We start from the raw sequence: 17,759 nt of genomic DNA, 5'->3' as shown, positions 1-17,759 counted from the left end.
CTGTCTATCATCTTAAGTGATGGGCAAAGGGCCAATATCTAAGGTCAGGGCCATGAACATCTGACTTCCCTTGAGAGCGGAGCTGGTTGAGTAGGAAGAATATTGATTCCCCGAGTAGCTCAACCAAAAAGAAGGAACACTTTCAAATGCTTTTGACCTACATGTCCAACTGTCTCTACTTAAAGTAAATTAATGAAGAGGTAAATCATATCTTATAGGAATCGTGCTTCAAAATACAAAATGAGAGACTTTGAAGAAGTGACCTAGAGGCAAGATTTCAGTGCAGAAAGCATGCCTGATCCTAGAGTTATTTTTACGGAAAATGCAGAAATGAGTGCATTTGATCCCTGTCAGAGTGCAAACTGAGTCTCCTGTGTTGTGGTTAGTTTGGTGGGCCTGCATTTTAAATAGGAGCACATAAATGAAAAATTCACTGCTTTACCTGAAAGTGTGTGATATAAGTCATATAAAGAGAGAGACTGTGACTTATTCTTTCTTCAGATTATATTTTGTATTTTAGAGAGGAAAATCTTTGCACCTAATTTCCAGTTACTCCTTACTCCATTCTCCTATACTTCTAAGCCTGAGTGTGACTATGCTTTTTCACTACTGGATAACAGTCTTGACTACAAAGTATTAATAACTTCCCAAGTTAATCAAATAGCGTTGCAGATGGTGGAAAATAAAGCATTTCTACCCATTCCCATCTCCCAAAAGAAACAAGGGCGAAGGTGGTTATGTATCTCTTGTGACTGGGATTTTAACTCATGGAGTATCACAGGTTGAGAAGAGCTCGCGGGGATCACAAAGTCCAACTCATGGCTCCACACAGGACCACCTAAAATTGAAGTTGTATTTCTGAGAGCATTTTCAAATGCATCTTGAATTTTGGCAGGCTTCATGCTGTGGTCCTGAAGAGTTCAAGAGCCCATCTTGTGTCTGATGGAGACCTGGAATCTGCTGGTATTTGATTTTCTGAAAGCCTTGAAATCTATTTGTATTTGTGCCTGTGGTCTGAAGGATGATGTGAAAATGTCAAAGTAGCTTTTTACATGCTGAACAGAAACGGAGAAGCAGAATAGTGATCTGAAAGGACCTTTAAATGTCTTGGCTGAATTTAACTTTCTTGACAAATCTTAGTTACAAATAACTGAAACATACTTTCCTACAGAAAGGAAAAATGTGCCATGCAAGTTGTTTCCTAATCGTTTCCTAATCTTTTGGGTTATCTTTGCTGATACTTATCCTTGAGCATAAATTATTCATGTCCAGGAAACCCAGAAATTAATGTTGATTAACCCAGGAAGAAGACTTCACTGTGTCAGACAAGCATTTGTTGAAAAAGTTCAGTTCTGATCGTTTCAGAAGTATCCGAGTGCTTCCTGGTTGCCGTTTTTCAAAAAGAAGTAGAGGGGAGATGGAGAAAAGCTCTGCCTTTTTCTACAGAAGTCTAACAGAATTGCTCCCACCTTCAATTTTTATTTTTAGCATGGTTAGTAGGAAGCTCATGAGATACTGTTGACTAGCAGATAACTATTGCTGTCTGAAATTTAGTTAATTATTATCAGGTAAATGAACAAAAACATAAGTCTGGAGGAATTGGAAATAAATACTAATCTAGTTTTCTGCATTCAAAGAGCTGTTTTATTTCTTATACCTCTTTATTTCCTTGTGTTGTCTGTTTGGTCTCCCAGCAGTTCACGGTACACCAACTTTTAATGAGCTGTTGGAGAGCAAAGAGGTCCAAGGCCAAGTCTTGGTCTTCAGCTTGGGTGGAAGTGGGAGTAATTAAATGCTGAAAAGGTGGTGCAGTCACATGCACTGGAAATGAGGGTAAGAAGGGTAATGAATAAAGTGAGTACAGTCCTTGATGAACTTCTAGGAGAGGGTTGTGACAGCCAAAGGCACTTTCCAGTGTAGCACAGCTTGGTTGTGCTTTAACACACCTCTGAATGTTCACAAAATCTTGAATAAGACTGTATCCCATTTTTTTTTATTGTCTTCTTGGTTGGATGTTGCACAGGAAAAAAGTAGTCCTGTGTCTTAAAAGACAATGTATAAAATGCTGATTTTTCTGTTTCAGAGCTGGTGAATTGAGAGGCTTTGTGCTTTATTTCATTCATGCTTCTAGAGGCTGAGAGCTGAAGTATTTGGAGATTTTGACTTCTGCTGAATGATCAAAGCAGTACAGGATGAAGCTAAGCCATGATTAAGATGGGAAACTTGACTGCTGTGAATGTATGAGAAAACAGAAGTAGGATGTGACATAGAAGGCACTGTTGCCTTCTATGCCACTGTTGCCACTGTTTCTCTGTTGAAAGATATTCCTAATTAATTGAATGGTGCGTAGGGAGTCAAAAGCAATATAGAGTAAAAGCCAGTACTTGCAGTCTATGCTGGCTGCTTTTGGAACCATGTGCTGAGGTGGCCTGAAATGCAGTGGGGCTGGGGATGTGTCCCGCTTGATGGAGACGGAGGTTCAGCTCCAAATCTATTGCCTGTCCTCATTCAAAGCATATGTGACAGTAGTACAGCCCTGGTTTTCTCTGCGGTCACGGGTTGCTGTGATCTAACCTTTCCCCACCCAGGACATTGCACAGAGTGAAGAGACTACAACTTTTTGTGTTTCCTGTAAAGGATGCTGAATGTGGACTGAATTTCTCATAGTTGAGCAGCAAAGTGTGGAAAGCAGGGATTGAGTTTGTAATGACTAGCTTCTGCCTTCTTGTTGTTATCTACTCCTTTGTGGAGGGAAAACTATCTTGTCTCCAAAAATAGAGTAGATTAGGTAACTCCCAGTTATACCTCACAGATATGTAAAAGGAGCTGAGTATACCAAGTCAGTGAAAGAAAAACTGCTCAAGCATCTTGGGACTGTCTGTGTTGTTTTGAGAGTTGTGTGGCCTCTGACTCCCACAGCATCTCTAGGAAACAGGGATTTCTGAAAGACCTAGAAATTTGTCAGGGTCTGTGTCACAGACACCTCTTCAGGGGGAGTACAGAGATTAAGGTATGCCTGTTGCTGTGAGGTACATCTTTACTGGGAGACATTTTGTCTCTGCCAATTACATCCCAGCTGGAAAGGATGTTTAGCAAATAGTTGCCTTTGCTCATATTATGTGTTACTGTGCATTTATTTTAAATGTCTTTCCTGGTAATATACTGTTTCTGCATGTAAGTGTAAGGCTTCCTAGGAAAGGCACAAATCATATTGGTCATTCAGGTAGCTGAATCAAAAACAAAGGTTTAATAACTTGCTCCAATCCTTAGCAGTGTTATCTTAGGGTATGGTAGATTCACTGCTTTTGGAAGCCTTTATCACAAATAATACTCTTCTACATCAGATTTTCCAGACCAAAGGAGCTGTTGTGTTTAATGTGAGAATCTAAAGGATGCTCTTTGATCTGCATTACAGCAAAAGACAGATTTACAAAAACCTTAAAGGCTGTGGATCTGATTGAACTGGAGTGGTTCAGTAGACAGTGAGAATCTCTCTCTCCTGTGTGTCCAGTACTGGTACAATTGAAAGCTTAGATATGGAGCTATAGAATGTTCAGTCATAATCAGTGACTACTTATCTGACAAAAGAAAAAACAAACCAACAACAAAAAATCCAACCAAATGTGATACCAGATCAAAGTTTCCAAGTTTTCTGCAGCTTCCTTTCCTCTTAGGTCTCTAATGTATGCTGTTACATTTTTCCCTCTTCTTGCTTTGGTGGTTGTTCTTTCTGGATACATTTTTCTTCCCTGAGAGGCAATTTTGGGCTTGCTACATCAAGGAACTACTGTGATATTGTGTACAGCAGATGCAATTGCAGCAGAAAGGTGTGACTTTGGGGAAGACTCTGTAGGTCAGAGAAATGCAGGGCAGGTAGAGAGAAGTGTAATAAATATAAGACTTAAATGATTTTTTTTTTTTTTTTTTTTTTTTGCTTATGGTGTTTAGTAGTTGCTACCCTATGGGATTCAGATGTTGAACCTTAAGAGGAATGAAGACCCGAACTGGTGGCCTTTGAGCTGTAGTGCTGTGGAACAATAGACAGTTACTTTGCTTTCTGCTTTTTACTTTGTCATTCCTTTAAAACCTTTCTTCATGTTTGAAGTGTCTTCTAGACATTAGACTGATGTTCCTCCTTCAGATTAGAAGTATTAACAGAAAGGTGAAAGCATTGCATGAAGTATTAGGAGATATGTTTTTCATATATGCATATATATTATATATATATATTAGGTTATGGTTTAACACAAGAATAGATGTTTTCATGAGTTGAAGCAGTGAAGAACTTCAGTACTTTGAAATAAATGTGACAACTAAAACTTAAAATTCTCTTCTAAAATATGAAATCATTGAAAAGTGGGGCTGGAAGAGATCAGGAAACATTATGTAACTCATGCCTTTGCCCTGTGGCAAGAGCAGCTCAGCCTGAACTGTTCCTGACAGAAGTGCATCCAGCATCTCCTTCAAAATGTGCAGGCTACTGAAAATAGACACTTCACAGAAAGTCTCAGTAAACTATTTCTATCTATTGCTGCTATTGCTTCTAGCAAAGTCTCTTAATATCCAACTTGCATTTTCTGTGTAGGTATTTCAGGTTATGATTCCTGTCTTGTGTACCACAAACCTTGACAGTTTATACTCATTGAAGCAGCCATGCTTCAACCTGGGCATGATTCAGACAATGTGTTGGGATGATTTTAAACAGCCCAATTATTTCTGTTGTTCTTCATTGGCTTTGCTTTTTTTTTCTTATTGGTAACTTATCTGCTAGGTGTTCCCATTCTCTGACAGTGTATAATGAGAATCAGCTTCTTTTGTGTCGGTGTCAATCTCTTAGTGAAATGGGTAAAATAGTAACTCTAGAGCAATAGGATTTATATTGATATCTGAAGGTATTCAGAGGGGTTGCATTAAGTCAGTAGTCAGTGATTAGTGGAGCTTGGAGCTAAAGATGAAATATAAGATATAGCACATTAAAACCTGTGTAGCTCTTTTCATCAGCTTTTATAATAAAATCATTTTGAGATCTTAAACTCACAATATAAAAATGTGTAGTCCAGGACAGGAAAGAAGCCAAGTTTATGTAGCTTGCCAGTCTTCATGACTTCAGATTTGATTCCTTACTCATTACTCAGGTATTCCTTCCTTACTTAAAAAGTACTGAGGTCTGTGAGGTACATTTGTCATCTAAAATAACTGATTTTGGGGGCAGTCCATTGGTCAATTTTTAATTTAGGTGCTAAGTTCTTCATGCAATACAGATTATGTGAGATTTGGGCAAGCGCTCTTTGTTGCACTAACTCTGATAGATGTGATATGGAAGGAGGAACAGAGCCCAGATATGGTGAAGAGGAGCCCTGAAAAGAGATGTTGCAAAAACCCTAATAGCTGTATCTGAAATTCCGTCTTTTATTTTAATCACATAATAAGGCATTATTGCTGACACGATGATTCCCTTCGAGTTCAAGCATCTGGCCAGGTATTGCACATAAGCCCAGTTTTCTTCTCCCTATACAACAGAGTTTTGATTAATTAATCATTACTTCAGTTTGAATAATACATTAAAGATGCACTTGAATGTGCTAAGGAAAAAAAAAAAATATACACACACACACATACACACACACATACACACACACATACACACACACATACACACACACATACACACACACACACACGTGTGTGTGTGTATACACGTGTGTGTGTATGAACCAACAAAAGGAAATGTTGCTTTAGTTTCTGAAAAGAAGTGTTTTCCAAATGGCAAGGAAGCTGTAAAAAGTAAATGTGTTACTGGTCAGCCTTTATTTCTCTTTCTGCTTCTGTATGTTGAATACTCTTCTAGATTCAGTGCTGTGACAGTAACTTCTAAATAAGCAGGTTGTTAAGAAATTTAAAAAGGCATTTAATACAACAATATTAAGAGATGGTACAGTTACGATGAATAAACTGAATATTTTGCTTTACTATTAAAAAAAATAAGTTATTCAAACAAATGTATAAATAGTTAGCAATTGCCATAATAAATTGTGGCTTCACAATATTACTATTTTTTGATATGGCAACAAGTTGGATAGTTGTTCTCCTAAAAATCTTGCTATGGTTTCCAAAGTGTAAGGTTATATTTGTTAAGTGCAGAACTGGTTACTTCACAGCAGCCACAACTGACCCCATGTTTGTGTCAGGACAGGACATGTCCTCCACAATCTGTAGGCTATGAAGCAGAGCTTCCAAAAGCACATAGAAAAGTGCTTTGTATTCAAAGGCCTGGCCTTCTCAGCAGGTTGATCTTTTTTCACCATACTTATAGTCAGGATTTTCTGAGGACATCACTCAGTTGGTATTGGACAGTGTGCAGGCTGAAAAATCTGGCTATTAACATCTAGGCTGCTGTTTTTTCAGAAATGCTCCAAGTTGGCCTAAACTTGTCTTTAACTTGAGTTTTCTGGAGTTGCTCAGGTTTTTAAGTAGAAGGAGAAGCAGTGTATTTGCTAACGGACCTGGCATGTTCCATTTCTCTGGTCAGCATGTACTGCAGATTCATTGTGTTGACACTGTTCAAAGAACATACTGTTAAATGCAAAAGAAATAATATGGTGCTGAGTGCTGAAATGAGAACTGGTGCCCACTGGAGCTTTTACCCACAAAGACTCTTGCAAGATTTTTCTGCCCCCCCTTCCCCTATTAATCCATTTTCAAGCCTAGAAATGCCTCGTTTACTCAGCAGGCCCATGTGAAAAGGTCAGCTTCATTTCTTTGACCTTTTCCATCTCAGTAAACATTGGCAGCTGGAGGTCCTCACTGCAGACATGCCAGTTGCAATGAAATCGTGTTACAGGTACTGACGTGCATACAGAGGATCTTTGACCTCTCTGCTGTTTGCCCATCAACTCAGCAGTCATCCTGAAATCTTAGCCACTGAAAAAGCAATGGGACTGATTTGCTTTTAAGGAACATGCAGATGGATTTTTTTCTTTCTCAGCTTGGAAAGTGCAGATTGTTGTTTGGGTTGAAATCTTAAGTATTTATGATCTTAAAAGTAAAGATGTACTTAATACTATTGTGTGCACCTGGATTTTGTTCTTAGTGTGATCGTGCCAGTTTGTTAGATTTCTCCACACAATTAATGCTTTTCTGGCTGAATTTCTTCACTTTTCCTTTGAAGTGGGAGACAATGTCTGAAGTTGGACTAAAGTTCTGGTGGGAATGCAGGGGGAGGGGGGAACAGGGTATCCACTGAGACTTTGATTGTGGCATTAAACAGGCTCTGAGCACCTGACTGAGCTGTAGATGTTCCTGTTCTTTGCTGGGGAGTTGGACTAGATGGCCTGGAAAGGTCTCTTTTGACCTAATTGGTTCTGTGATTTTATGATCAACCAAAATAAGTTCACTGAAAGTAGTACTGCTGCCATGGAAGAAGCAGTGTGGACATCATTTGTAGTAGAGTTCTGTACACTTTAGTTTCAGAGCTGTTCCCTAGCATCGTCTGCTCTCCCTGTTTGGATCTGTTAAGACTGAAGTTGAACCAGTACCAGTGTTTTTTTGGTGTTAGTTTTAGTCCATGGCTGTGTGTTTCCTTCAGCCTTTCCTCCATGTCCTGCAGTTCCGCTAGTAGGAGCATGCATGGGAACACAGGAGAAGCAAGTTGCTGTGTTGTATTAGAGCTGCGACTGCTTCTCGCTCCAAAGGAAACTGCCCAGTCTCTACTAGATAAGTGATATCAGCGGTACCTTAATTCTTATCCTGCACAAAGCTGAAGCTTATTTCCTGCCTCCCATTTCCTCTACTCTAATACAAGAGTAACTTTACTGATGGAATTATCTTCAGTGTTCAATCTGTAGTGTTTTTTCACCTTCTAGAATATAGTGAAGGACTTCTTGATAAACTTTGATTAAAATATTGACCATTTTTTATGTTTGTGTCATGCAAAATTTAGGAGTCTCAGAATAAAAGCTTCAGTGCTATCATTATAAAGATTTGGTGCAAAACTCTCAAAAAGCACAAGAAAAAAAAAGGTAACTTGTAGGTGATAATGGAGATACTCTGGGATATTCTGTAAGTCCTTTTGTCTGTTGCTAATACCTCATTTCAACTGTTGCATTTTTTTATATTTAAGACAGTGACATGCTCTGATCATTTCTGTTTAATGCGTGAACATCTGTTTTTTGTTGCGGTTTAGTGGTGTTTGCTGTTGGCTGGGGATGAAAGGAGAGATCAAATGGCTTGAAGTTGGCTTTTTTTTTTGTTTTGTTTTTCAAAGTTTTCTTTGTTCATAAGCTACAACCCAAGAACTAAGCATTAATTCTAGTTGTGACTGACAAACAGTGATGGAAAGGAGGAAAGTGTGACTGATACGTTTGCTGTGCTAGCTCAGCAGCAAGAGGGGAAAAAAAAATCTTGGATTGCACCATAAAATCATTCTTTACCTAATGGAGAGATGAGCTTGCAAGATGGTGCTTCGCTGTGTAATCTGGTCATGCTGCATGGTAATTAGAGACATGCTGCTTGCCCAGTAGAAAAGAATTTGGCATCCTCAGCCTGGTGACATTAGGGTGAAGACATGGGTCCTCTGACCTGTGCCAGTCCTAAGTGAGGGGGAAAAAGTGAAACCTGTGTGCCAATGGCTTATTGGAACCTGAATGGAAGCCAGCATCCTCTTAACAAGTCATGGTTCGTGTGCTTTCTGCTTTACCTCTTTGAGTATTTTTGGATTTCTTAAAGTAACTTGGCAGTTACTGCCTTGTGTCATTAAACAAAAATCTTAAGGAAAGTTTGTTCCACTCTGTATTTAATGATACATGTTTGAAGATAAACCAGAGAGCATTAATGTCTAGGGAGAACTTGGAAAATGGAGGGTACAGAAATGGGTGATTAATTCCTCTGAAAGTATGGGCCATTGACTCCTTGCTCTGAGTGATGTCCTTTTGCAAGCTTGACAAATAGCATCTCATGCAATGCGCTTTAAGCATGTGGCTAAAGCTTTCTTTAAATACCTGCCTCATCTCTGCTATTTGGAGAGCCTGCTGTTTCTAACAAATGCAGAGATCTGTCCACTACCCTTGTTCTGAACAGACACCTTTTTAAATGAAGGCACTTCTATGTTTAAAGCCAGACAAGAAAAAATCTTGTCTGCTGCAGAAGTCCGACTGCAAAAGCTAGTGCCCGAGCTTGGGTTCCTAATGTCTAACCTAATTTGTAAGAGATGAAGTTATTTTTAGTGAATAGCAACCTTCCTGGGCATATTATTTTATTTAAAAGCTAGAATGGAGAGGAGGAGATTACTTTCAGAGCAACTCTTGTAGTTATGCTTTCTATTTCATTGTGTTGGCCCATGATGACACCCAGTCCTAGTGTTGGCACAAACCTCTCTGCTGTGCACATGTCACTGTATCCACTACTGCCAGGAATGGGGGTGTGGGCAACACACAGCTGAAGCGTGCGGCACTGTGAGGAACAGAGAACCTGGGGGAAGAATGGAATAAATGTGGTGTTACGTAGGACTGAATTTGTTGTGTTTATATTTCGTTAAAAGGGTAAGTTTGCAGGTGCAAATAGTAATTACCTCAATGGGAGTATGGCCAGGTTGTTGACATTAGCGTGATTAGAAAAAATGTAGTAAAATGGATCTTCAATGATTTTTGAGGTTAGGACTTTTTTTTTTTTTTTTTTTTTTTTTTACATCTATTCTGAAAGATCACAGTTTCCAAGGTACTGCAGAAGATGTTTCAATATTGACTTCAATGGAGACAACACTGCCCTATGTTGCAAATAAAACATCCTGCTGGTTGTCCCTACACTCAGATTAGGGAAGGGTAAACAAAGATATGGACGGAGTTAGCCTTAGCTTTTTTGACACCTGTTAGTCCCAGCTGGGAGCAAAACATAGCATCTTTTGCACTGTTCTGGGCTTGTAGTAGACTGAGATCTTATCTGTGGGACTATTTCAAAGTACAGAGATGCAGCTGAATGTGGTCATATGTGCACTTCCTGATGTGCAGTTCATTAGCCTTGGTGTTTCTGTGCTTAGTGGCAGCGGAGATGACTTTTACCACCATATCATCAGTATACAAGCTGGTTTGTACCCAAAATCCACAAGATATACGTCTTAATTGGATAGTACTGGCATCCCACTATGACACATTTCCACCCCCTTGTGGGGAAAAACAAACTTGCTGAGCAGCTTATTTTTTCACCCAAGGAAGTTCTTATTATTTTCCTGAAGATATTAAATGTGTAGAAGAGCATCAGTTTCTCTTAGCATTGCACTGAAAACCTTCTCTATTAAATGCTTCCTTGGACTTGATCAATTCATTTGTAACCTCTCTACGCATGAATATAAATGTTGCCCACCTGATTATCTTGCTTTATAGTACTTCAAAAGCCTTGCTAAAACTGGTCAATGCAATAAATACCTAATGAGCACAGAGCCTCCTTACTTGGCAAATAAATAAGTAAAGCTTAGCACAAACTCTGGGTAATGCTTTCAATCAATCAGCATAAATTCTTCTTTGGCTGCGAAACTGAGAACTGAGATGATAAAATGCTGTTGCTTTGGGTGTGATACACTGATTATATTAGTTCATTTCCTACCCAGCAATAAGGACAAACACAAGTTATTCTTTTGCCTTTTCCAGTTCATATCCTCTTCTACTCTGTAATACTTGCAGCACTACTAATTTAATACTTAGTCATGGCATGCTGGTATTAAATATATTGGGCTATAATGTTTTGACAAGGGTAAATCAAGACTCCAGAAAGAATACTTTTAACTTGCTTGTACTCCTATTGTGTCTCCTTAATTTTCTCACCCCACAACTGCTTACACAATCAATGGTGTTGGTACTAGCAGGTCTATTCTTGAAATATGGCTGTAGGAAGTTAAGATACAAAAAGGATTGTAACAGCAGAAGATTCTGTCTTGATTTCTGTAGAAGTAGCATTTGAGCTACAGGAGAATGAAGAGGGAGGCTTCATAGAATTATGGAATGGCTTGGGTTGGAAAGTATCTCAAGGATTACCAAGCTCCAACTCCTCTGCCATGTGCAGGGCCATCGACCTCCATGTCTAATATCAGACTGGGCTTGATGTTGATTGTTTCTATCATCTTTTCTTAATATGGCGAGGGAAGAATACTATGGTGCCAGTAATCTGTAAGCAATAAAGTGATGGAACGCAACTGTTCTCAACAGAATATGTGGTAGGTGATCCGTAAGAACCTGCAGCTCTTTGTATTGTTTTGCCTTGTTTGTTGTTCTGTGCACTGATGCATTTTATTTCATAGCAGCTCAAGGTTATGGTTAACTTACTGAAATCTTATGATTAAACAGCTTACAAAAACAGTGACAGTGTATGACAGTGACATTATGGCTAGTCCAACTGTTGAGAACTATCAGTAAGAATGAAAGCATTTGATGTTATTGCATATTTCTTCCCAGGCTGGATGTGGCTCTGGGCAGCATGGTCTAGCTCTGATTAGAAAAGGAGTGCAACCTTGCCTGATCCCCTGCAGCCACCTGTGTATTTGTGAAGGCTCAAGCAAAAAAAAAAAAAAAAAAAAAAAAAAAACCACCTTGCAGTGGTCAACTTCATTCTTTTTACAAGGAGTTGATTTTTGGCATCTAAACACTGAATCTCTTCTTCCTTATAAGTGCAGAGTTTGGTACTTCTTCAGATCCTTCTGAAAACTCACTTCTAATGTCCATCTTTGCTCAATTTAACTAAAAATAATGAAAGTTTTCTCAAACTAACAGGTGCAAAATTCTTCTAAAGATCTCAAGTAATGTCTTGAGTTTTATCCAGCATCATGATATGCACATTATGAATGACAAATTCTTCTAATCTTCTTAGGGCCCACGTGTAATGTCTATAATAACATGTTACACAGCAAACTTTCAAGGCATCCTTCTGGCAGCTCTTAAGGAATTCCATGACTAAATAATCTTTCTGTAATATCTCTAATTCAAAAAACTAAGTATTGGACTTCTTAGTAAAGCTGGGAGAAAATGTGTTTTCCATTCTACCAACACCAGTGTTGATCTGTCAACATTCAGTGTTTTAAGCTCATTTAGTTTCACCAAATTATGAATGCCTCCACATCAATGAAACAAAAATCCGTATCTCTAAAAACAAAAATTCATGTTTGAATATGGGAGTGGCAGGGAACTGTTTAATGTGGGCAAAATAATTTGTGTGCTTTTGGTGTCAGTAAGATTTATGAAAAAATTGAGGCGCAATTTCAATAGGTTTTGCATTGATCTAATGGAATGACCTCCTATGAACACTAGTATAAAAATTTTACACAGGTGGCTTTATATGCATGTACACATGCATCTAGAATATCTAGGAATTTTGCAGGTTGAGAGCCCACAACATCTGTCTCTTAAAAATAAATAAATAAATAAATAAAAATGCATAGGCTCACTTGTTCTTCTGATTGCACTGAAATTAGTGGTAATAAACATGTTTTGGTGAGTTCTCTGTTTGATTTGTTGGCTCTTTTTATTTCTTATTTGTTTTGCCATTTTCTATGGGGAATTGTCTGGACTTGAAAGACTGTTCTCATGTCATCTCACACTGGTTCTAAAATTTGTGGGCAAATCCATAAATCTGCAGAGAAAACAACGTATTCTTGTTCAGTTTTGTGCCAGTATTTGGCAAACACTGGAGAAATCTGAGTACCTGTTTCCCTGTTGCATAACACAGCTTCCTTGCTATATTAATATTATGACATCTATTATCATTGTGATTAAAACCCATGACAAATTACAAAGCAGTGCATTATTTAAGAGTAGTTTTTCCTCCCAATAGGTATTAAAAGCAGTGACCAAACTTTTTTATGTAGGTAATGGCTTTCAGGATGAATGATTTGGCCTACAGCAGAAACATAAATCCTTCTTAACTTGGTTGTCTGTGTAAATGATGCATTGAAAAATTACAGTAATTAATTTTCTGGATTAATATAGGCAGCTTTTGTAGAAGGCCACCATCTGCTAGTGATGGAATGTTCAGGGCACTTCTTCCTTCTTGAGCAGACTTTGTGACTAAAAAGTTATATTCAAGATGTACTGAAGATTTCCTTAGAAAAAAGTTTTCCTATTTTGTGAGACTTTAGTCCTTGCTGCCAAAAACCCAGTTAGTGTCTCAGATGTTCAGTTTTGTCTCAAGTTGTAATATGCAAAACAAACAAAAAAACAGCTCAGAGGCTTGTGCCTATTCATAGAATCAGCAGATTTGGATGGAGAAGACCACTAAAATCATCTAGTCCAAACGTCAGTCCATTACCACCACACTCACTAAACCATGAAGTGCAACATCTACCCTTTTCTTGAACACTTCCAGGGATGGTGACTCCACCGCCTTAGGCTGTATGTGCTTATTGGGGTACTGAGCAAACAAACTTCAAGAGGAATGCATTTCTTCCTGTCAGCTGGAAGGCATGACTGAATATGGAGGTAAGTCTCAAACTGCTGGAGGATTTTCTTATGAAAAGGACAATGAAACCTATTGTAACTCTGGTAGGGATTTGTAATGTCATTGTAGCATAGGAAGCATATGTTGTGTGGACAGCTGAGGTTTGTATGGAAGAGTAGCTTTTCATTGAAAGGAACGCTGAAGGAGGACTGCAGTTACTAGGTTCAACTAGATTCAGAAATGGAAACTGAGATAAGGCTGAGGTAGTCTTTGATCAAACACCTCTCAGATACAAGATCGAAGAATCACTGTGACCTATTTCTTCTGAGGGGTTAAGCGCTGTGATTTATAACCACCCTTATCCCAGCACAGTCCATACAAATCTGCTATCAAAAATAAATAAATTCAATCTTAGTGGACTTTTTAATGAAAAAAATTACCCTAAGTCGTGGATTCTTTCCTCTCTGACACAGGTAGTCCTACAGCATTTGTTTTATTTGAACTCCGACACGTTTCCATAATCTCAGACAGTTTCTATTGACTAGATGTCACAATGTGGGTAACTATCCTGACAACGGAGTGCAATTATACTAAAAGCAGAATGAACTGAAATATTAGTAAACATATGGCTGACTTGCATCAAACATCTTGGAAAATGGAATTGAACTTGCTGGGAGAGGAAAAAGTAAATGGGAAGAAAACTATACAAATGAGAACCTCACTGAGGGTCACCTATAAACAGAATGGTGTCTCACTGTAGGCAGTGAAGCTAACAGCAGCACTGCAGTACCTACTGAAAGGGCTGATGTGGGGTAGCACTTATTGCTAGAAATTAATCTTGAACACTCGTGCCCTTGATGTTCTTGTTAATAAATCGGGTTTGAGCCACTGTTCTAGTTTTTGATGCTGTCCTTGGGAAAGGTTGTCATACAGTTGCTTCAGAGGAGCGTAATGGTTTATGACTGTAGCACCTGAAGTCCTCTTATGGAATGAGTTCCCAGGAGATCCTAATCATACAAAACTAATATTGCCTGGCTAGTGATAATGTCATACTGCCAAGCTGAGTTACATGGATTGCTGTGTTGGGTGCCTGACTGATTAATTTTAATTCATTGTAAAGAGAAACTGTGTCAAGGATGTATTGTAAATAAGAAATGACTCTGCATGTGAAAATATCAGTAGGGGACTGATGAGCTAGAATGGCATGGCCGCATTCCTCAGCCACCTCTGACAGTACTGCTGAGGTAACAAGTGAGCCTCGGCTCAACTCGGAGTAACTGCACTGAGCTCTGAGAAGCCCTAATCAGAAGGAATTTTTCTCTTGAGAGAAGATAAAAATGGGGAAGAGGCCAAAAGGAAGGGGAAAAAATGCTGATATGAGGGCATGAAATGTGGTTCCTGAGGCTGGAAAAGCTTTATAGCAGAGCAACCACTGCAGGCTCGGCCTTCCTCTAATGATTTCAGGGAGCTAGCTATAAGAGTTTTACTGCTTTCTTCTTTAAATGAAGAAGGAGCTGAGACATGCCTAGAGGAAAGCACCATCCCAAAAGGAACAGGGGTGAAGCTCCACTCTTGCTTGTCTCCCTGACTGAATGGTCACTTCCTCTCCTCCCCCCAACAAAACAACAACCAAAAATCAAAATATATGTAAATGAAATGAATCACTTAAGGTCCTGTCAAGTTGCCAGTTCAAACCTTCTTATTCTGGGTAGATCTCTTTATCCTCACAGCCAGGTTGCTTGCTCTGGACTCAGTCCAGACATTCCTTTTTTGATATTTTTTTTGGACTTTGTTAGTGGTTAATCACATTACAGCTAATAAATGACTCAGGATTGCAGTAGGTCATCAGATTATTTGACTCTATGATTTCATTATTTTTTTCTTCCTCTGGAAGCTCTGATTTGAATATTCATGAGAACACTAGAAGTAGATAAGAGAGAAGATGGACCTGTTATTTATGTTTGAGGAATAAACTATTCCCTTGTTTTAATCATATTGACTTCTACAAGTCATTTTCATAGTGGGCTGAAATGATTTAGTCACATGGGATATATGAAGAAAAGAATGACTCTGGTTAGTGCTGGACTGGAGTTACGAGCTCTGTTTTGTGCTATACAACTTGCTTGACCTGTGCAAGTCACACTCCTTCCATTTTTCCACTTGTGCTAAATGGAAATAGTAATTACCTACTTCAGAAGAGGGCATGGGGATGAAATTAATTAATGTTTATCGTGTACTCGGTTTCCTTGATGAAGTTTATATCGCTGTTGAGTGCAGTTATTTGTGGGTTTTGGCTTTTGTTGAGGTACTAAAGAAAGGTTTACTCCAGCAGAAGGGTAGTAGGATATTCTCCAAAGAATGAAACTCCTTGGTATTCATCGAAATGCTGTTAATTGCTGAAGATATTAAAGCATTAACAAAGCTAGTAACTTTGCTACTGAGATGCAATCGCTTTCTGAAAAAATTAGAATGTGAATAGCAAGGCAAAAGGCTTATATTGTTTTCTGCAAAAATGCAGTCTCTTAAGGATAGCCCTTGGTAGAAAGACGTCTTCAGGACACTAAACATAGCTCACCCTGAGGGTGTGGCTGAAAAATATGATTACCATATTGACTTAAGTTTCAAGAAACTCAAATCCTGATAGAGCAGCAGATGCTTATTTGATGCTACACTAGTAACTTTCCTGTTGATATACTTAACACAAGTCTTGATATAATGACCAAAGGAATTTTTTTTTTTTACTGATTTGGTAAACTACCTGCAATCTGTCAATTACCCAGTTGTACTGAAACCTCATACAGTGCTCCAACCTTCAGAGTGTTTGCTGGAATGCAGATGTATACAAAGCTGCTCAAGACGGAGGTCTTGGTGAGAAACATTTCGCAGTGAATAAGTTGCTTTATCGCATTGAACAAAAATCCTCTGTGAGAGGAATTCACTGACAGAAATCATGCACAGGCAATTGTGCATTACATCCAGCAGCGCTCAATTCTAAGAGCAGATCAAGTTAAGTAGAGGCTTAGCTCTAGTCAGTGCAAGGAAAATTACCCTCGGAGCTCAGCATGTTTTTATGAAGCTTCCAGATTGGGATGATGTTAGGGAGATGTCCAATGTAAAGAATGTGTTTAAGTGCTTTCCTGAATCCAGGCCATAACAGCCAAGATCTTCACCTTTTATTGACATGATGGGTGGACTCTACCATGTGAATTACAGCTCCTTTACTTGAGCTTTTGAGCCAGCTTTAACTAGCATAAATTTCTGGATGGGTGCTTGAGCATTTTCTGTAGAGTACCTTTGATGCTGTCAGTGCTTCATTCACCCGCCCTTGGAGGACCCCAGATATCTCTTATTTTCTTATCATGCAGTGAGTTTTCATTTTCTAATAACTCCTCCCTGAATTTCACGTCTGATTAGCAGCATGCCTGTATTTTAATAGCTGTTCTTAAAGAGCTCCGTTCCATCTTCTCCCAGCACTTAATTACAATGTGTAAATATGCACAATGCCCTCTTATTGTTGTTAATCCCAATGCTGATAAAGCTGGATAGGAGAGAATAGTAATGAATTGGAATGTGCATAAGCGCAGGTCTTTCATTAGCCCAACTAAAAGTAATCACACATCTCTTGCTGGTAATATACATCTTCCAGATACAGAGTACTAATTATTTCTTGCAGTGCTGTGTTCCATCACAAAGATAACTTTATTGTAATCCTGTGGTGATCTAATGCCTACACATACCAGTTGCTACTTTCCCTCTTTCTCTCCTTGGCAATGTGACCTTACAGTTTTTGAACCTTCAAACTATACCTTGTAGTGTCAGGGCACTGGATATCTGTCACGTTCTTTTATTTGTTTTTGATCACAGTTTTCCTCTGATGTTTGCCACAACAGTACAGTTATGCAGAAGTCAGGAAATATTCTTGCACATTAAATGTGCTCAAAGTAACGTTTTATATGGCATCCACTATGGTTTCAAATGTGTCATTGACAAATAAGCTATTACCACTTTCTTCTCGCCAAGCCTGAAGTGCTTGCATATGTTGTGCATTATCTATGTATTGTAATATATATTTTCAAACAGTAATGCCTAAAATTAATCTGAAGTCCAAAATTAGTGCTATACTTTTGTCCTTTTAACAGTTTTTGAAGTGTAATTTAATTCCATAAAAGTACTTATGCACTTATTAGCAGAATGAAATTGTTTGGAGTGACTCTGGCTGCTGCTAGGACATAGCCAGTTGGAACATACAGAGTTGTTTTTGAAGAAAATCAAACAAGCAGTGAGAGTTCTACCTAATGTGCCCAATAGGCAAACAAAAGGAAGAACAACACTGAGAGGGGATGATT

At 38.7% G+C, this 17,759-nt stretch overlaps 1 protein-coding gene across 1 annotated transcript in view; it reads left to right on the top strand.

Moving 5' to 3' along the window:
- Positions 1–17,759, top strand: part of LOC306946941 (VPS10 domain-containing receptor SorCS1-like) — a gene marked incomplete at both ends in the record, with an annotated part of 267,367 nt that overhangs the window by 47,123 nt on the left and 202,485 nt on the right. The window lies entirely within an intron of this gene.

This window comes from Tetrao urogallus (assembly GCF_951394365.1).
Source record: "Tetrao urogallus genome assembly, chromosome: 5".
In the NCBI taxonomy this organism is placed as follows: Eukaryota; Metazoa; Chordata; class Aves; order Galliformes; family Phasianidae; genus Tetrao; species Tetrao urogallus.
The sequence above is the reverse complement of the archived record's forward strand: the minus strand, read 5'-3'. Positions and strand labels throughout refer to the sequence as shown.